The sequence below is a fragment of the Tupaia chinensis genome, unplaced genomic scaffold (assembly GCF_000334495.1).
Source record: "Tupaia chinensis unplaced genomic scaffold, TupChi_1.0 Scaffold000281_1, whole genome shotgun sequence".
Classification (NCBI taxonomy): domain Eukaryota; kingdom Metazoa; phylum Chordata; class Mammalia; order Scandentia; family Tupaiidae; genus Tupaia; species Tupaia belangeri.
The window spans coordinates 4,494,902-4,517,578 of NW_006159764.1; the positions used below are offsets into that span (position 1 = coordinate 4,494,902).

General features: G+C 35.8%; 1 pseudogene; it reads right to left on the reverse strand.

Moving 5' to 3' along the window:
• Positions 1 to 22,677, reverse strand: part of LOC102468594 (luc7-like protein 3) — a 58,378-nt pseudogene that overhangs the window by 32,164 nt on the left and 3,537 nt on the right.

A 22,677-nucleotide genomic window follows, 5' to 3' on the forward strand; every position in this document is an offset into this window, starting at 1 on the left:
CATATATGTATACATAAGTATGAAAGTAGAAATGGAATATTATTGATGATAACATGCTTGATTAAGTCACTGTGCAGTTTATTCTAGATGGGAAGTTACATTTAGTGAGTTGTGATGATGCTCAGGAAATGAATGTTAGGTAACAAAAAAAAAAAAAGAAAAGTTGCAGGAGGAAAAAAAAAATGGTAAAACTATTCGTACCATTTAAAAAAAATGCATATTTGATGACTGCAGTGAGCTGTATAGGCCCAGCTGGGTTCTACTTTATAGTATGCTCTTTCTACTCACTAGGGTTTATGCCTAAAGTCAGACTTGAGTTCATGTATAGGTATGTGTCAGCGGTGATAACTATTGGATATATTTAGACTAATTAAGTTCACTGGCAGATCATTTGAATGGGGAGGGGGGAGGCATGGAGGGCAACCGTGGATGCCAGGGACAATGTGGGAGGAGGATGGGTCATAGCAGAGGGAGGGGGATGGGGAATCTAGAATGGCAAAACAAAAGGCAAGGTATGCAGGACATAAGAATTGGGAAATTATTTGCTGAGAACATGTATGTTGATGTGCTTGATTGAACCAATGCACAGTGTATTTTGGATGGAAAATTCATTTGTGTGTTGTGATGGAAAGAAATTATAATAAAAAATAAATTATAAAAAAATAGTGCATAACACGTCATTACTTACATTAGAAAAAAGGAGAGGCCTCAGATCAATAATCTTAGCGTCAACACTAAGAAACAGAAATAGGAGAATCAATTTATAAAAAAAACAAGAAGACAGGATATCATATATATAAAAGCAGAAATCGCTGAAAGAGCTTACACAAATAAATTAATAAATTTAGTGGAACAAAAATACTAGTTGCTAGACAAGATTAACAATATTGGAAAGCTCTATCCTGAATGATCAAGAAAAAAGAAAATCCAAAATCCCTTAATGACTAACGCCTGGGATAAGAGGTAAAATCACTATATATTCAAAACTGAGTAAAATTTCAATATGGGTATATTGTGAGCAACTTTATGTCAATAAATTGAACTTCAATGAAGCAAATATATTCTTTGGGAAAAATGCTAATAAAATTCACTATAGAATAAATTGATTGCCTTAAAATTCCTTAAAAATAAGCATTTTATACAAAAAGAAACATGAATGGTGAATAAAAGACTTATAGAAAAAGATTTTCAAGGTTATCAATCATCAGAGAAGTGTAGATGAAAACAACTATGAACTACTACATACAAAAGAGTATCTAGGGACCAGCAGATGGTATAATGGTTTCATCATTGGACCCTCATGTGGTCGACCACAGTTTGAGTCCTGGAATAGGCAACTTGAAACTCACACTGGGTGCATATGTGTGCATGCCCCAAATCCCAAGAGAATGGAGGGCCACCCCTCTGAGGAGGTGATTTATCACTTTCTCTGTCTCTGTCTCTCTCTGTGTCTCCAGCAAGCACAAGTGCCCTATGAAAAATTTCTCTTATAAAATGAATAAATGTCTCCCCATTAAATTATAGAAAGTGCAAAAAAATCTATAGCCACAGAATAAACCAGTATTTGCTGGGAGACTAAATAAGGGTGCAGAGTGACACGAAGGAGTCTCTACAAAGGAGATTTACAAACCTTTGGGAAATGATGGATATGTGCATTCCCTTCATTGCAGTGACAGTCTCACAGGATTACAGTACACGTCTCAAATATTAGCTTACACATTTCATATGTACAATTTATTTTATGTGACTTATACCTCTTTTAAAAATGTTTAATTCTTCACAGAGGAAGAAAAAGAGACAAGAAAAAGAGAAAAACAAGATTTCATTCCATGATTTTTCCCCAACCTTCCCAGACAGTCAGGATCATGGCGTGTGAACACATACCTGGCACATACAGCATGACCCGAGAACCAAACCCTGAGCTCTCATATTGCAGGGTGGCATGCTACCACGGTATCACCATGACTAGTCTTCAGCGCTATACATTTTTGCCAAAATGAAAATTTTTTTGAATAAAAGGGTAATAGCTTATTTTCATCATATGCTTACATATTTCATATTATTAATGCATTGTGTTGTTTAAATTGTTAACATCAGAATAGTTCATTATCCCACACGTCTTTATCTCTCAGTATCAATTTATATTTGATAGATAGCTAGTCATGAATCCTTATGACATCTTTGAATACAATAATACCGTTAGGAAAAGTTTATTTCTTTCGATATTTAAATGACTTTTCACCAAGTTAATCTTACTGTCTTCAGTCTATTTTCATGTTTCAATTCTATGACTGGACTTTTGCTTGGTTTAAGATATTTAATCTACTTTATATTATAGCTTTAGTGACATTACTATTTCTTCATTTTCCAAACCTGGGCCATTGTTTTAATATTTTACATCTTTTCTGTCATTGAGGATGGCTCTCTTACCTTTGGCTGGTGTCATCAGACTTTAGGAGCATGCGTCTGATGTCAAGGACAAGCCTTTGTTTCTGCCTCGCTTTCTAGTCTCCCATTCTAGCCAACCCCTCACTTTCTGTTGCTAGTCCTCATTAGTCTTTTCTTGAATATTGTGGCATGGCTTATCATTTCTTATGCATATGTTTTTTCCTTTCTATTTATAGATATCATTTTACGTTGAGTTACTTTCAGTCACTAAAAAGGCAAATCAGGTTCCCTAAGACTTAGGATATTTGTGGGAAATGTGGCGTTTTAGGTCTCAGAGACCTCTAAGTGGCCAAGTGTCATTGCTGTTGGGATCTCATGCCAAGAGAGACAGCACTTAACTGACAAAATTTATTGAAGAGAAATAATAGAAGGATAAAAATTGATGTTATTTGTTGTTAATTAGGTTTCCTATCTTAAGTTTGAGGAAAATACCAATTGATTATTATCAAAATATGATCATTAGATCAGTGTTCAGGAATTTCACTTATATATTAGCTACATTAACTTCTCTTAAAATAAATTGCACTTATTTTCTTATATAAAGAAAATATAACAAATGCCAGATTCATCAAATATGCAGTGTAAGTTTAAGACATGATTCTTCATTTCTTTAACTTTAAATTAAGGCAATGATACCCTAGAGAAATTGAGAGAACATAGATTCCCTGTAGAAATTGTGTGACCAAGAAGCAGATTTTTATCCTGAATTTCCTTTAGGCATTATTTTCTTAATTTAAACTTGGAATAATGAAGGGTGATTTGCAAATCAATTATGTAAGTTTCTTAATGTGAGCATTTAAAAAATTCTAAATGACACTTGCACAGTCAGCACAAATTTAGACAATACTGTGATGTGCTAAATATCTGAGTAACCCACTTATTTAAATATACCAAGGGAGGTGAGTTAGGTAAAGCAAAAGACTATACACAAATAATCAAATAACAAATGCTCTTCTTTGTTCTTAACTCTGAGATTTAAACATGATCATAGATACTCAAAATGGGCACAAATCGTATAAAGTTATACAATCAATAAATAGTACTTGCTAAATTCTACATTTAGGCATTATCTTGTAGATCTTTGTACCATGAAGGGGAGAAATGTGGCTTTTAAGATATTGGTTAACCTTTTAGATAATATGGACTGATATGTCTGATTCCCATACAAGGAGATTAGTATAAATAACTTTCAGAAGCCTTGTTAAATTTATGTTAAAAGTATGCAATTTTATGTAAATTTTATGATAATCTGATCTTAATATGTGTTATCTCTTCAGGAAGCAAGCATTTGACTGTTTTAAGAAAAAAGTAGGACTTCAAAGAGTTGTCGACTAGGCTCAGGGTAATCGAATTAAAAGTATATAAACCAGCATATTGGAAAACAAGAACATGTTATATGTTCCCGGGGAATGCAAGTGCAGAAGTAGTCTTTCCTTTCTTAATCGCTCCTAATTGAAAAGCTCATGTGTGAATTAAAGCTGTCCACCCGAAGAAGTTAATTTCCTCACCATAAAAGTATCATGGGGAGTATTCTTACAGATGTCAGCCTTGAAGACACAGATGAAGCTTTCTTTCTGAGAAATTAAATTACTAGAGAATTAAGGTTTCATTGGATACTTAACTTTCCTGAAACCTGAAATTCATCAAAGCTATCTGAAGATGTACATAGGAAAAAAATATCAGTGGTCATATATATAAATTAGTTCTAGGAACATAACTGGTAAATCGTTACTTGCTGAACTGAACCAAACTGTAAGGAAATTACTAATAGTGTCAGTGTTTCCAGTAGCCAAAGACAATGAGGGCTAATAAGACTAGCAACATTAAGAGAAGCATTTTAGAAACAGTAAAGAAAGGAGCCTAGAAGCAAGGGTTCAGAAGCAAATGATAATTAGTGAGTTTGGTCAAAAAGTTTCAATGACTAATTTATGATAACACTTTAAAAATACTTGTTAGAGGATCAGTGGTGGTATAATGCTTATGTCACTGAACTCCCACATTGTCAACTGTAATTCAAGTCCTGAACCTTAAGGCTTGAAATTCATGTCGGGTCCATGTGCATGTGTGTCCAAAATCCCCAAAGGGGAATGAGGAGAAGGAATTGCAGCATGGCCATCTTCCCTGGGAGTTGATTTCTCCCTTTCTGTCCCTTTGTCTCCCTGGTGAGCACATGCACCCTATAGTGGATGAATAGAAAAAAATGCAAAAGAAAAAAGAAATCACTCAGGAAGTCAGAGAAATAAAATGCACAGTTTTCATAAAAGTGATAGAAAATCCTTACTTTGAAAAGAAAAATTAAGTGAAATTTTGTGGTGGAAAGAAAAAAATGAAGAGAACTCACATGAATCATCTGAATACTTTGATGGAGTACAGGGTTGTCATCTGCATAAAGCAAAGGGTCAGACTTTAGGAAATTAAAAAATTAAGTAAATTATGAAAACTATAATAGCTAGTTCAATATAAATTAATGCAAAATTGACTAAGTTACCTATTAAGCATTGATGATTTTGGTTTTACTTCAAAATACTTAGTGTCCACGACATTTTGAAGCCCTCAACCCACACAGAAACTATTTATTTTGTGACGTGTTAATGACGTTTGACCATAATCAGTCTAAATATCAGTACGTTCAATTCACATTTACTGGTTTCTTTCAGGTGACTCACACTGTGCTTTGAAAAAATATACAGAACTGAATACTAAATAATAGGTTAGAAACGTGACATACTATCTTTGTTCAACCTTTAGGGTATCAGGAGGAATGCTCAATAAAGCAGTACTTAAAGTTTTATGATTGGAAGAGTATAGGTAAGTTTGATGTAGCAATTTAATAAGATAAGGCCAAGGTCATCTAGACTGATTTTTTGGACAAAAGTACAAAAGACATAAAACTTCCCTAATGAAAAGAAATACACCCTGGAAAAATTTCTTCTATGGCTGAATGCTACATTAATGTAGTGTTAAGGGAAAGGTTAAAAATTCAAGAAAACTGACTTTCTACAGCACAAAAATCTTTGTAAGGAGGCACTGTAGCACAGCAACGCTAATAAAGTAGAATGGAATTTGAAACTGCCTATAAAATTGGAGCATGATCTAAGAAGAAGAGCATTTAGGGTTAATGAGATTTGCAGTAATGTACAACCAAAGCTCCAATTCTACAAAGCAGAAGATGTAGCAGTGGCATAACCACCCAAAGCCTGTGAACCACACCACAGAAGACAGCTACATCAGAATAGACAGTTTGCTTCAGTCTCAGACAGAGTTGGCCAATGAGTTATGATGCGCAGAGGGTTTAACAGTACTGAGGCAGGACATGACTGGAGTATTTTGGGAAATTCTTTACCACATGCTGAATTCTGACTCCATTTTTGAAAGTATAACTAATAAAACTATGAATATTTATACTACTCTCCACTCGATAAGCTATTTTTGTATTTTATGTTTGGAATAGGAAGGTGATGGGGGCAGAATAAGCATTTATTTAAAACAAAAAGCATTGGGACCAGCAGTTAGCATAATGGCTATGTCACTGGACTCCCATGTAGTCGAACGCGGTTCGTGTCCTGGAACCAATGGCTTAAAACTCACGCTGGGCACATGTGTGAGAGTGCCCAAGATCCCAAGAGAAGAATGGAGGAGAAGGGACTGTGGCGTGGCCATCCCCTCTAGGGAGATGATTTCTCGCTTTCTATATCTCTGTCTATCTCTGTCTCTCTGGTGAGCGCATGCACCCTATAGCAAAAAATAAATAAATAAATAAAGGGAAAAAAAAACAGCATTTATTGACTGATCCTATCATGGATTTGGTGAGAGTTTAAAGTTATGTCTTTTCCCTCATGACTAATACTTTGTAGTATTTGAAGACACCCATCACTGGTCACTTGTCACCTTCAGCTTTTTTGTTTTTCTTGTTCTCCATTTAACAGTTGCTTCCTTCAGTATCATTTTTTGTTTGTGTGTGTGTTTGTTTTGTTTTATTTTGTTTACTAAGAGCTCCTTGACCTCTAGGTAGCCGTCTTGGTTGGAATACCACACAACATCCTTTTTTCTCTGTATGACTAATTCACATGTAATCAGTAAGAATCACACAAATATTCTTTCTTTCCCACGTCCTTCTCACCCCACAAAACAAAAATTTGGAAGCATTGACAGTTTACAACTCAATAACTTTATCCTTAGACCATTGAGTAGGCACCATTCTGAAGCATTTAGATTTCCTGAACATAATCTAGATGCTCCAAGACAGAAATCAAATTCTCTGAGTGTAGTGTTCAGTATTTTCCCCAGGCTTAAGTTGAAAGCAAAAGTCTTCCCCATCACAGGGAAGGAGGCAGAGGAGATTCAGAGACTGTCAAAGCTTTCCCTAAAAATCCTTTTCTTATATATAAACTATACATTAGAAAATTAGATCATAATATTTCACTGGATAATACTATTAAATAATAATATTGTATCAATCAAAATAAAAAGTACAAAACAAGCTGAAAATAATTGGTGATAAGAAATAAAAAACAATATAAGATGAAATAATATTTAATTAAATGCCACATTAAAGTTAAATTTAATAATAATTACACTTTTCTGTACATAAAAAAAGAGCATTTGGCTCTTTAAAATACTTGTCATGTATGGTGGGAGGGGAGGGTTGCAGTGTGAGCATGTCTCTCTCTCTCTGTTTTTCACGTATGTGCACATATCTGCTGGCAATAATTTGTTGGAATTATGTATTTTATTTTATTTATCATTATTATTATTTTTTAAACTTGCGAGAGTCATGAGAGAGAGATGGGTGATGGGAGGTCAGAATGCAAGCTGCCAGGTCTGAGACTCAAATCATGGTTGGCCATATTGGAGTCTAGTACCCCAACCACCATGCCACTTGCTGGCCCCAATAATTTTTTTAAAAAGTTTTCAACTGGTGAATCTTAGAAGAAAATATATGAGTTCTTGGTAAACTTTTGAAACTTTCTGAAATCAATGTTATTCAAAACCAAAATTAAAAAGTAAGTCAGCACCAAACATTTTGAGTGGCATAATGTGATCCTAATTTAAGTCTGAATGGTACACATAACACTCTGAATTGTGAATGCTATTCTCACATGACTACTAAATCAAACCGTGGATACTCACAGAATTGAAGTCAGAAGGAATCTCTTTTTCTTTTTCTTCTTTGCCGCACATAAAATGCCACCTGGATGGAGTCCTACAGTGTCTTTTTATTCCAGTTACATTACAGTCTTCTTCTTATCAAAATGTGATTACCAGATTATATCAGGGTTTGGAATTTATAATTAATTTCAAGCTCGAATTCTTTGCAATATAAGGCCAATGCTTTCTCTACTTCTCCGCCCAACAGCCAAAGTCCCTCATGCAATAATCTCACTTATTAGGATAAATTTGATGTCTCTTGTCATAATTTCACCAGAAACAACATAATGCAGCTGGGGAAGCTTATGAAGCATACTTTACCACTCCCAAGGAAGCAAGGTGTTCCATTAAATTTGAGAGACAGCATGACACACATCGCAGATTATATTCAGGCCAGACACATATGTCAAAATGAATCAAGATCCATTATCCTTTTAAACTGTATGATGCCGAGTACCTTGATGTAATCCGACATGGGTAACAGCAAGCTTTATCTCCATTCAGTCCAGAAATCTCTCTAGCACTTCTGTTTCCAAAATAATTGCTCTCTTCACAATTCAAATGACCAGGGACACAACATTTTCTATTACTGACTGATTGGAAAGGAGACAGACATGAAAGAAACTAATTCTGGGTTTTAAAACTAATGGCTTCACCATAAAAGACACTCTCTGTCAGAAATAATAATATGAGGCATAGAAATACATGCACTCATTATAGTCTTAACTGCATTTCATATTTTCTCTTGAAGAGTAATTTCAATAATCATTTAATAAGTTGAGATCATAGCTTCAAAAGCAGAACAGAAAGGACACAAGCCACGATGGCATTATTCTCTACTGAAGCTCTTGAGGGTGGACCATGTTCTGGCTCCTTTCCCTGAGAGACTCTTCATTCTCTCTGAAATCTGTGATTGTATGAGACCGTATTAATATTACTCTTCAGTCAACACAAGCTGAATATAATCAGATACCTCACACTCAAGTTTTCCCTTTGTCTGGGCCCCAATAATTTTTTTAAAAAGTTTTCAACTGGTGAATCTTAGAAGAAAATATATGAGTTCTTGGTAAACTTTTGAAACTTTCTGAAATCAATGTTATTCAAAACCAAAATTAAAAAGTAAGTCAGCACCAAACATTTTGAGTGGCATAATGTGATCCTAATTTAAGTCTGAATGGTACACATAACACTCTGAATTGTGAATGCTATTCTCACATGACTACTAAATCAAACCGTGGATACTCACAGAATTGAAGTCAGAAGGAATCTCTTTTTCTTTTTCTTCTTTGCCGCACATAAAATGCCACCTGGATGGAGTCCTACAGTGTCTTTTTATTCCAGTTACATTACAGTCTTCTTCTTATCAAAATGTGATTACCAGATTATATCAGGGTTTGGAATTTATAATTAATTTCAAGCTCGAATTCTTTGCAATATAAGGCCAATGCTTTCTCTACTTCTCCGCCCAACAGCCAAAGTCCCTCATGCAATAATCTCACTTATTAGGATAAATTTGATGTCTCTTGTCATAATTTCACCAGAAACAACATAATGCAGCTGGGGAAGCTTATGAAGCATACTTTACCACTCCCAAGGAAGCAAGGTGTTCCATTAAATTTGAGAGACAGCATGACACACATCGCAGATTATATTCAGGCCAGACACATATGTCAAAATGAATCAAGATCCATTATCCTTTTAAACTGTATGATGCCGAGTACCTTGATGTAATCCGACATGGGTAACAGCAAGCTTTATCTCCATTCAGTCCAGAAATCTCTCTAGCACTTCTGTTTCCAAAATAATTGCTCTCTTCACAATTCAAATGACCAGGGACACAACATTTTCTATTACTGACTGATTGGAAAGGAGACAGACATGAAAGAAACTAATTCTGGGTTTTAAAACTAATGGCTTCACCATAAAAGACACTCTCTGTCAGAAATAATAATATGAGGCATAGAAATACATGCACTCATTATAGTCTTAACTGCATTTCATATTTTCTCTTGAAGAGTAATTTCAATAATCATTTAATAAGTTGAGATCATAGCTTCAAAAGCAGAACAGAAAGGACACAAGCCACGATGGCATTATTCTCTACTGAAGCTCTTGAGGGTGGACCATGTTCTGGCTCCTTTCCCTGAGAGACTCTTCATTCTCTCTGAAATCTGTGATTGTATGAGACCGTATTAATATTACTCTTCAGTCAACACAAGCTGAATATAATCAGATACCTCACACTCAAGTTTTCCCTTTGTCTGAAACATACACATACATTCACAGTAATAGCTCAGTACATGATTATGAAGATGAAATTTTTATTGCTATGATATTTTTATAGGATAAAACAAGTAAGTCAAGACTACATTCTAAATTTCATCTTGTAAGTAAAAATGCATCTGAAAGACCTCATTTCAGAAAGTCACAGAGAATTTTTTTTTAGAGTGATTCGTTCTACTAGAACTTGTTGACCCATATAAACAGATTCAAAAGAATATTAACTCATTTTTCAAATAAAATTGATACAGACTTTTGGGAAATTCAGGCTTTGAAATCTGGAAGAATACAAAGAAACCTTATTTAAATCTGCTTCCTGTAGGTAAATCTGCTAATCTCCTTTGTGCCCCTTTGCACAGCTCAGGAGGGAAGATATTGTTGCAGGATAATCATGACTTGAAAATCTCAAAGGCAGAGGGAGCATCAGAGCCTGTAGGAAAACAAGAGGTTTCGGTGAAAATAAGGTCTTTTTTAACTCAAAGAAAAGATGTTTCTACGCTTTTTGATCAAGTTGGGAACTATGTCAGTTTCTCAAATAGTTTTGTAGTAAAATTTGTAAAAATACTTTCCCTCTGATATAGAATTAAGGACAAATTAGAGTTTAATAAATAATCTTTGGTAAATTTAGAAGTGGTATTGAGCAAATAGATCAATATCAATTTATAACCTGACAAGATGCATGAACAAACAAATTCAGAAGTAATACACTTTGTTAAATATTTATTTTTCCTTAAAGCTATTTATAATGTAATTACTTTATGCTAGAATATAATTTGAAGGGATAGCATAGAAAGAAAGAAACATGCTTAGCATATTGTATTTTATATAATACCAAAAGACGAGTGTTATGATAATATAATTTAACATTTTTGTATACACCGTAATAACTTTGAAGCATAATTAAGACTGAAATAAGGTGCACTAGAGAATTGTATTGGACTTTATGATGAACTCACTCTGAACTGTAAAGAAAATTCTTTTTCTTTTAATATTGTTTAGTAGCTCTCAAATTAACCTAAAGTATTTGCTGTCGTTAAAGTTGAACTCAGTGTCTTTGTATGTGTGTGCACTAAATTTATAGAAATATAACTAATGCTTTGGTTGCTATGAATGTTCGGTTTCCATGTCTTTGTGGCAAACCTATGCATATGCATAATAGCATTCTGTTGATTTTTTTGAAGATTTTAAAGTTATATAAAGAAAAAAATATATAACTCCGTACAGTTCTAAGACCTGCCATGGTAGTGCTGGGAGTTATTTACAGAAGATCTATTTTTTCTGTTGGGAATACATAGCACAAGTTTTCCTTATTGCTCTGGACATCTCACCAATGAAACCATTCGTTTTCTCTAAGGACAGAAGTAAATAGCACAATTTGTTCTCAAAGACGACTAGCTGTTTTTGAAATGTGAGGAAGCTCATGGTAAATGGGTAGAATGTAAGAAAATAAATAAGAAAAATGGGGCAGCAGAAATAAATCTTTTATGATGCCTTCTCTTATTCATTTATATGAGAGCAGCCTTTCACCACAGCTACAAGTGACGAGAAAAAAACAAAGATTATCCGTTTGGAATATTCCTGAAAAAAATAACTTTAAAATTAAAGTAATTTCATTATCAGCCTAAAAAGACACTTACGTAAATCTCTTTTAAAAGTGGAAACTGGGAACAGCAGATGGTGTAATGGTTATGTCACTGGACTCCCATGTAGTCAACCATTGTTCAAGTTCCAAACCCAGTCACTTGAAAATCATGCTGGGTATGTGTGCACGTGTGTCCAAAATCCCAAGAGCAGAATGGAGGAGAAAGGATTGCAGCGCGGCCATCCTCCCTGAGGGGAGAGTTTTCACTTTCTCTCTGTCTCTCTCTGTCCCTCTGGTAATCAAAAAAAAAAAAATCTGAAAAAAGAAGTACAGAATAAGGACTGGTTTACAGAGGACAATGATTGACCAACTTATAACCCTGGGAATGCTATTTTATTGCTATTACATTTTATTCTCATCTTTGGTTTATTTCAGTGAACATTTTGCTTGTGTGTGTGTGTGTGTGTGTATATATATGTGTGTGTGTGTATATATATATATATATATATATATATATATATATAGAGAGAGAGAGAGAGAGAGAGAGAATATTTATAATAAATATTTTGCAACTAAGACATCAGAGGTGAAGGAAAGAAGTAATGCCATTTCCAAAATGTTATAATGGTTTTCTCCAACTGAGTTGGGCCACTTATAAAATGTAGCTTTATTTTTGTTGGACAGCAAGTAGTTTTACTGGAATTTTTTTCAGAAAAGTCTTTCTTGTTACCCAAAGTAATTAGAACATGATAAATTATTGTTCTGTCTACTAAATGAAAAAAAAAATGAGGTGAAAGAAAAGATAGCAGTGTACCCTTAGGATAAGTCAGTGAACTTAAGAAAAAGAGATGATGAGAAATTGTATTTTTCAAATATGATTGCACTCATATTCATCCTGTCCTAACAAGCTTTATTTTTAAATTTTTTAAAAATAATTTTAATCTAATTATATTGATTATTATTATTATTATTTAATTTGCTATAGGGCATGTGTGCTCTCCAGACAGAAAGAGAGTCAGAGAGAAAGTGAGAAAGTAAGCCACCTAGTCTGGGACTTGAAACGCTGTCAGCCCAGTGGGAGTCCAACATCTTAACCATCATGACATCTGTTGGCTCCTCTACATGTTCTTTAAATGCACAGTCTATGCACCAGCAAGTGTACTGTGGTCAAGGCTGGACTTCCATAGGGCCAAGAGTGTTTCAAGTTACAGACCAGGTGACCTACTTTCTCACTTTCTCTCACTCTGTCTCTCTGGTGAGTGTAAATGTCCAATAGCAAATCAAAAAACAATAAATAAATAAATGAATTAATTAATGAATAAGTGCACAACCTAATATCCCTGCTCTTAAATATTAGCTAACCTCAGTAACTGTCTTCTAGTAAATAGAAATCAGTGGAAATGACACATACTGACTTTGGAGACCAGGCTGTAAAACAGAATGTAGCACATCCTCCACATAGTTTTCTCACCTGAGGTCATGTTTACTTGTTGCTCTCAGTCACATGCTGTGAAGAAGCCATGCTGCCACATGTTAAAGACATGTAGAGATTCTGGTGGCAACTTCAGCTGATCAACAGCATCAAGTACCAGACAAGTAAGTGAGGCTCTGAGGACCTCACCCCTCAGCCTCCAAGCTTCTGATGCTGAATGGGCCAGAGAAGAGCTATTCCCAAGAAGGGTTGCCCAATTACAGATGCTTGAGGAAAATGAATGTTCCCATTGTGTTAAGCCATCACATTTTGGAATACTTTATTTGCTTTTTTTAATCTAACAATGGATAATAGAAACAAATTAAATTTATGGTAGATTTTAGGACAAGGTTAGTCTTGTTTGTTATTTGAATAGTAAAGACAATAAAGTCAGATTGGAAATACTGCAAAGTACGACTGTCTCTGCTGACTCACAGTCAGGATATCTGTGCCTATGTGGGCCCCATAAATAGCATACACACAGCTAACCGGTGAGAAAATAGTCACATATTTGATAACTACTAGGCAACCATTATTAAAAAATAAATTGGACCACATAGAGCATAATCTTAGTATCCGTAGACACCTAGAATGGTGTAACAATTACACTTTAATTACTATGTGCTGTCTGGAAGATCGATTTATTTTAATAGCTCATTTTGAAGTAAATAACAAGGTTAATAGCTTCCTATTTCTGAGAATGTGGAAGATGCTAAGTTTTCTATTCTTCCTCATAATCATATGATTTATTCTGAAGTTTAAAACAGTCCTATTGTAGACACAATTTCAAATATTTAAATGTCTCTTTAATCTTCCACAAAGCACCTGGAAGCAACTGGTACATTGTTTAGACTATACTATGATAACTTTTTTTCAAGTATTTTTTTTCTCATCTTTATAGTCAAACAAAAAATGTACTTTATTAAAGAAGACAACCTTGGCGATGTCTTTACATAATCAAGACCTGAGTCTCTTACATAACACTGAGAGAACGGCCTCTGGTTGGCATAAGTCGTATACCCTAAATAAATGGAGGTAAGCCTCTTTTACCCATTTATTCACTGGTCATCACCACTTATTGCTCATTTTCTCTTTTTGAGATCTTAATAGGATATAGTTGAATGGCAGAAACTTTTACTAATCTTATTCTAGAAGAAAAAGAAAATCTGGTCTCCTGCATGTGCATATTAAATCTAGTCCAAAGTCCTATTCCTCAGGCAGAGAGACTTGAAAGTGCCCGAGAACCAATTTAAAAATCTAGCTTTCTGTATTCAGAAGTGGGTTTCACCATGCTCAGTGATGGTAAAAGGTTGTTATGGATGAAGGTGTAAAATAGTTAAGGTTGTTTTAGTTTTAGTTCCAAGCCAATAAAGCTTCTTTTGGAAGTCATCCCGAACAAAAGGGGAAAATAATACTTTTTATTTTATCTCAAGTAAAGTGAACAAATTCAAAAGATTTTACTTATATAACCCTTCAAGGCCCCTTGGCAAAAACAATTATGAGCCTCTAATAATATCTTTGGCCTCAGATTTAGATGGTTTTTTAATGAGCTCAAAACAATTTTATTCCCCGCCCCCATGTCTTCAGGGATCACTAAAAATAAGTAAAAAATATTATTTAGAAGATGAAACACTTAAAATGAAGTCCTGGAGGGCATATTGCGATATTGCAGCAGAACATAGACAGTTATTCAGAGAGCTGTGTGTTAATAATTGCTTATTAAGGATGCATTACTTATATTCCATCTTGACTCGCTCTCCCCTTTTCTCATCCCACTCCCCTCTGTCCACAGATGTTAAATTAAAACCCTCTGTGTGTCAGGCACTTAGGCTCTGAAAATGTCGACACGTGTTTTCAAGGTGATCACTGTGTATTTTTGAAAAAAAGAGATTAACCACGTAGCCCCGCAATGAATCGTAGAGATAAATATTTCCTTGACTTCATTTCTGCCATGTCACCTCCAGTAAACTGAAGCTCTCCCTGAAGATTCCAGCAACTTCTTTTTAAGCCTCTTTTGGGACCAGATAGAGTAATTATGGAGCCCTTGAAAAACCAGGGTAATGACATAAACTTTCTTTTCTTCAGTGTCCTTTTAAACCAAACCTTATTAATCCTTTTTCTTATTTTGCATTTGGTTGTATTTTAATGCAAATCCTCACCACTGCCTTATTAATTCTAATAGTAAGAAGCAACACTCTGGGGCCAGCTGGTGGGCTGGATCACAAATGGCTTACTGTGTAGTTTTGAGTCCAGATCTGGCAGCTTGGTAATCACACTGTTTGCATATACATGTATACTCAAAATCCCAAAAGGAGAAATGGAGAAAAGATTGTAGAGTAGTCATCCCTCACCGGGGTTGGGGGGATGGGTTCTCATTTCCCTGTCTCTTTTTCTGTCACCCTCCAGCGAATGCATGCTCCCTGTAGCAGTTCAAAAAAGTAAAGGGACCAGCAGTTAGCGTAATGGCTATGTCGCTGGACTCCCACGTAGTCGACTGCGGTTCAAGTCCTGGACCCAGTGGCTTAAACTAATACCCGGCGCATGTGCGAGCGTGCCCAAGATCCCAAGAGGAGAATGGAGGAGAAGGGATTGCGGCGTGGCCATCCCCCCCGGGGGGTGATTTCTCGCTTTCTATCTCTGTCTCTCTCTCTCTGGCGAGCGCACGCGCCCTATAGAAAAAAAACCTCTCCAAAAAAAGAAAAAAATAAAAAAAGTAAATAAATAAAGAAAGAAAAGAAAATGTTCACACTAGCCAAAGAAATTTACAGGCTTAATGCAATAATTATCAAAATTTCAATGGCATTCTTCACAGAAATAGAAAAAAAATATTTTAAAATTTGTATGGTACTTCATAAAATCCCAGAAAGCCAAAGCAATACTAAATAAAACAACACGAAGTTGGAGGCATCACATTTTCTAATTTAAAATTATATTACAAAGCTATAGTAATCAAAATATGATGCTGCTAGAATAAAAACAGAAATATAGATCAATGGAATAAAAAGAGAACCCAGAAATATATCTAAACACATAAGGTCAACTGATGTTTGATCTGAGGTCTTACCAGATCAGTTTTAATTGGACTGTCCCCTTCAGATTTAATATCTTCACTGGTCCCATTGACCTTATTCTTGGCATCATTTTCAAGTCAAGACTTACGTCTTCGCTCTGTTTTTCTCAACTACTAGACTTCACACTCCTCTTTTTTTTTTTGGATCAGATCTCCTCTTCCTTTTTCTTGGATTGTCTGTCTTGTTCTCTGTCCCAACTTTTGCTCCTGCATTTATGTGACTTTCAGTCCTGGCTTTTGAACTTCTTCCATCCTGACTGTGAGATCTATGTTTTCTTTTGGACCTGTCAAGGTTTTTGCTTCTTCCTAGATCTCTACTGCTTTGCCTTCTTTCTCTACCATGTGACCACACATGGACCTGAGAATTACCACATCTTCGGTTAGAAGTCAGGCTTGATTGCCTACTTCCCGAATGACTTCTTTTTCTTCTTTGTCTGGATTCCCTCTCTTTCTCTTTCTTTCTCTTTCTCTTCTATTTTCCTTTCTCTTTCTTCCCTGTCTCTCTCCTGCTCTTTCTCTCTTGCTTCCCTTTCTTCTTGTTCTGTAAACACTCATCATGATCAGGTTCTTCAGTTAGTTTTCTTCATTTTCCTGTCAAATCTTCTACAGAATCTCTAATGCTGACAAAGCCCATATGCTGTTTTTCCATCCAATAGTCATTCACCCAGGACCGTGCATCTCTGACTATCAAAAAGGTCTGGATTGCCACAAAATGCCATTTGTTTTTCTTGGGCAGCGAAACTTTCAATTGTTGAGGTCATGGATCCAAGCAATTCCCTCTCTTCTTTTAACTGTTCTACTAATGTCTTCATTCCCTGGATTCCTTCTACCTTTTCTTTGGATCCCAATTCTTCAATTTGCTGCAGGAATACATCTATATTGTCTGTTAGTTTCTGAATTGTTTTTCTTTATTTTTGCCTGTTGGACCTGCCACTCCGGAGGGCTGCTAGTTTGTAGATATTACCCATGAGCTGACCTCGTCTGATACTACCTTCTACTTTTACAAGTAAACTCCATAAGTATGACCAGAAAAATCCTAGCCACCTTCCATGAAACAAGAACTTTTCTCATACTGTTTTCATTGACTTTCATCAAAAATTTTCTCACATGGGGCAAGATCAGAATGAGTATTTGTGAACAATGCTGTAGGTCAAAAAACCACAGAGAATATTCACAAATGCTCTCGTGGTCCCACCATACGTTACCGCACTTCTCCCCCAGGGCAGGGTTTGGGTCCCAGCCTATTAATTCATGCAACAATTGAGCACAGAAATCATGGTGTAATCACCAACCTCCATGGCCAGCCAACAAGAAGAGCCGACAAGGCAGAATCCATGTCTATTAGGTTTAATGCCCCCAGTTTATGTCAGCAGTCAGCCTGTTATTTCTACGGATGGGCCATGTCTTAGCTCATACCATACTCTTGTTACAAAAAACAAGGAAGTAGATAAGACATCAGCATGCTAGGCAAAGACAACTGTACATAAGCTCAACAAAGGTGAGATCAATGACCCAACCTCAGCCCCACAGTTCCTCTATATTTAAAATCGATTGACTGACCCAATAGTAAACTTACTTTCTTAGGGAAACTGAATATGAAACACTCAGCATGAAGAATGATAGAAGGAGGGAAGGAATACAAAGAGAATCTGTGGAGAGAAGCAAACCCATAGTCACGGGAGATCAAAGGAAATTGGAATAAGACTCCTATTTTTTAGAGAAATACAAAAGACCAAGTCACACCAGAGCCGTAATTGAGTGACTAGGAGTTAGACATTTTCCTATTTTTATTTTGTTTAGATCTATACACTTTTTTTCTTTTTTCTTTTTCTTTTCTCTTCTTTTCTTTTCTTTCCTTTCTTTTTTTTTCTTTTCTTTTTCTTTTGAGAGGTTTCTGCTATAGGGCGCGTGTGCTTACCAGAGAGACAGAAAGTGAGAAATCACCCCCCGGGGAGGATGACCATGCCACAATCCCTTCTCCTCCATTCTCCTCTTGGGATCTTGGGCATGCATGCACATGTGCCGGCATCAGTTTAAGGCACTGGGTCCAGACTCGAACCATGGTCAACTGCATGGGAGTCCAGCAACATAGCCAATATGCTAACTGCTGGTCCCCAGATCCATGCATTTTAACTGTTAAGATGGTGGCCTCTTTCATATATCATATTATATATGATATGATATTGCTGTGATAAAAATAAATATAAAGAAATACTTAGTTACTTCTCATTCTCATTTATGATTGACTCAGACATTCTCAGGCCTAGCATATCAGATTGAACTTTGCTCCCGTCTCTAATTCCAGAGTCAATTTTGAGAAACACTGTTGGCTGCCTGGGTCATAACTGTGTCTAATGTATAGACAAAGCATAAAAAGTCAAGCCAAAAAGCAAAGCACCCATAATCATTATTGTGCTTAAAAGCTTGGTATTCCAAATGTTCAACTGATAAGAAAAGTATTGGAGAGTACTATGACATACCAGCAAATATTTTAAGTATGTACGAAGCAGGCCAGCTTGAGGTTTGATAGGACCGTGGCCATTTTGAAATTAAGAGAGGCTTCCAACAGGAACAATCTGACCAAGTGCTGAGTCATGGAGAAATCTATTTTGAGGAATGGTAGATGAGAAACCAGGAATGGGCATTTAAAGAAAAACAAGAATCAGGATAAAGCAATTGAGTTTCTTTTTTTTTTTTTAAGAGAGAATTTTGGTATAAGGCTCATGTGCTTTCCAGAGAGACAGAGAGACAGAAAGTGAGAAATCACCCCCAGAGGAGATTGTTATGCTGCAATCCCTTCTCCTCCATTTTCCTTTTGGGATCTTGGACATGCATGCATACACACTCACATGAATTTTAAGCCACTGGGTCCAGGACTTGAACCATGGTCGACCACGTGGTAGTCCAGCCATGTAACCATTACGTCATCTGCTGATCCCAAAGCAACTGGTTTTGATTGGCTGAAGAGAGGAATGATTTGCAGATGCTTTTCTCTATAACTATTGACCACACGTTGAGCTTTTCAAGACAGTTTAGTGTGTTTCCGACTGTCTTCCTGTAACCTGGTTGCAGAAATAAACTCCTTTCTTCTCCAGTCACTCCCTCTGGTTGCATTGACTGTGAATAGTTGGACTTAGTTTGCTGATAAAGTATATACACCCATAGGTATATATCCACACATATAAAATGTATGGTCATACATATACATGTGTATACACATTTGTTGCGTGAATTCACTAAATCAATAACTGAATATATGTGCATACATATTCAGATACCATTTAAAAATGGCTATCAAAAATTATTTCAAGCTTAGAATTCTTTAAAAAGGTTAATCAATTTGTTATATTTTTCACTGTAAGCAACATCTTAAAAAACACAACTATATCACATAAAAGCTAAACATTGTCTTAAACTATAGTAGCTCAACTGAAATTTAAACACTAATGACCAGGTAGATGTATAACAATTTGGATGGCAACATATTTTAGCACTGTCTGTTATCAGGCCTTGCTGAATATTAACCATTCTTGATATTGTTCCATTTTATGATATTTTTATTTTTTATTCTTCCTATAAGAAATCATTTTTTTTTGGGGGGGAGAGGTTTTTGCTATAGAGCGCGTGCGCTCGCCAGACAGAGAGAGACAGAGAGATAGAAAATGAGAAATCACCCCCCAGGGAGGATGGCCATGCCACAATCCCTTCTCCTCCGTTCTCCTCTCGGGATCTTGGGCACGCACGCACACGCGCCTGGCGTGAGTTTAAGCCACCGGGTCCCAAGAAATCATTTCTAACTGCTGGTCCCAAGAAATCATTTCTACCCAGATAGCTGCATGTTTTTTCCCCTTACTTTATTCAGTTCTGTGTTCAGTGTGATTTGTGGGTCTTCTGTAACCACCTTATCAAAACAGTACAATGCTAGAGATTTTTTCTGATTCTTCCAACAGTATTTACATGAAAAATAACCCCGCAATATATACTTATTTAATTTTTCACCTCATAGAATGTAAACTTTGAGAGGGAGGGGCTGCATAGATTTTATTTACTAAAGTGTTATCAATGCCCAGAATAAATCGGGCACTCCGTTTGCACTCAGAATCAATCAGTCATGTCTTTGAAGGTTAGACACATAATGATGAATTCATATTGAAAATTAAAAGACAAGGGACATTGAGAAGATATGGCAATTTGTATTTCAATTTTGTCTGAGATTTGTATTCACTTTAACATTAGTTCTAACAGTGAACTATACTCATTAATTACTTTTCTGCCTAGGGCTCCTTAGTAAAAATATTCTAATATACTTAAATTGTGACAGATTTGCCCTCAAGGACTATATCATCTAAGGATAAAGAATATATTCTAGGTATATTTTTAAAAGCCTATCAGGGCCAGCCAGTGGTATAGTGGTTAAGGCACTGAATCCCACATGGCTGACTCCATAATTTGAGCCCTAGATCTGGAAATTTGAAAAACACACCTGGCATGTGTGCATGCATGCCTCAAATCCCAAGAGAAGAATAAAGAAGGGATTGTGGCATGACCATACCCCCAGGGGTTGATTTCTCACTTTTTCTCTTCTTTGTCTTTTTCTGCTGAGTGCATGCACTCTACAGAAAGAAAAAAAAAAATCTAAAAACAAAGAAAAGCATATCAACACATTCAGAAAAAAACATTTTAGTACAATCCTTACCACAGTGTATGTATTAAATCTAAGATTTTTTTATTTAAAAAAGGAAGAAAACCATATATATGCATTTTCCTATTTTAGAGTGTCTTTCTAAAATTTCTTCAAATTTATGTGTATAGATACATATATAAATCATTTTAGATGTTTTATATATATTACACATATATAAGATAGATTAGACATATATTACTTCAGAAATACAGATATTAAATATCAAAGTCGTACTAAAATGATATGTAAAATTTATTGTAAAATGTAATATTCCCATCTTTCTGAATGAATTGTCAGACTTTGATTTTGAAAATATTTTCCCATCTGGCTGAATGAATTGTCAGACTTTGATTTTGAAAATTAGTGATTATTCTGCTGTCATTTAATACATAGAAATATCAACAATTAAACACAATTTTGGTAATTTATAAGTGTTAGACCTTTGCACAAAAGTTATAAAATTAGAAAAGAAGTGGGTTAACAATTTGTCATATAATTTAATGCTTATGTAGTCTGTGTATCACTGTGTAAAATCAAATAGACTCCCTTTTGAAGCCCAACGTAATATTAATAATGTAAAAAATAAAAGAAATTATATTCTCAGAGTCTTCAGAGTCACAAAAATTAAAAAATGGGGGGAACTTTGTCTCTTAGGATTGTTCTGCCATCGCTAAGTATTTGCATCAGTATGTGCATACCACAAGAAGATAAAGCTGTATTTTTCAAGCGTAGTGGTATATCAAAGGTACAGAAGTCCAGCTTGGTGGCACAGTTGGTAATGAAATGATTTGCAGTGCTGTAAGCTGCATGGCCACTCCTGGGTTTAGAGTCCCAAGTGTGCCCAAGGTCCTTGCAAGCTGGAGGGCTGGGAAGAGAAATAACTTGACAAGGCCCTGCTGAGAGGGCTTCTCTCTCTCACTCTCTCATGTGCCCGTGTTCTCTATCCTTAATCAACACATAAACTTTCAAAAAATGTTTAAAGGTACAAAAATATTTAAAAGGTAGTATATCCAGCGGAAAGGCATCATTATCTACAATTAGGAAAATCATGTGTACTATTCTGTTGCGTAGATAAGTGCCTTGTGCCTCACATTGTCTCCAAAAAGATATTTTGCTTTTACTTTGTAAAGCTGAAGTGTACATTGAGAAAGTGTTTTCATAAAATGGAATAGTTTTCCTCAAAGTAATAGGTTCTTTCTTCTGGTAAAATACAGATTGCAAGAATGCTATGTAGCTTAAATCGGTTTTCACTAGAAAGGGATTCTCTCTTCTTACAGCTACTTATAAATTATTAATATACCAACTGTTCAGGATTCCACTCTGGTTGGACCAAATTGGTCAGAACCAATCACTGTCACCAATCTAGGAAAACATGCCTCAGACCAACTATGGCCCAGTAGTAGTGGAACATTCCACAATGCTGGAAGCCATATAGAAGAAGATCAGGGTTCAGTTTCCAGATCTACCACTCCAGTTCCCAGGTCCTAGATGGCTGGGAAAGCCTAGAGGAATATCACAGCAGAGACTTGGTAGGTGAGATACTTCTCTCTCTCTTTCTGTCACACACAGAAAGAAATAAATATAAAAGAGAAGAAAATAAAAAATCTCTCAATTAAGAAGTGTAATTAAGGAACCAGCAGTTAGCGTAATGGCTATGTCACTGGACTCCTACATAGTAGACAGAGGTTCGTGTCCCGGACCCAGTGGATTAAAATTCATGCCGGGCATGTGTGCGTGCATGCCCAAGATCCCAAGAGGAGAATGGAGGAGAAGGGATTGCGGCATGACCATCCCCCCTGGGGGGGTGATTTCTTGCTTTCTGTCTCTCTGTCTTTCTGGGGAGTGCACGTGCCCTATAGCAAAAACCTCTAAAAAAAAAAAAAAAAGAAGTATAATTAACATCAATTTCCCAGAGCATTTTTAAAATGACCTTTCTTTTTTTTTTTTGGAGAGGTTTTTGCTATAGGGCACGTGCACTCCCCAGAAAGACAGAG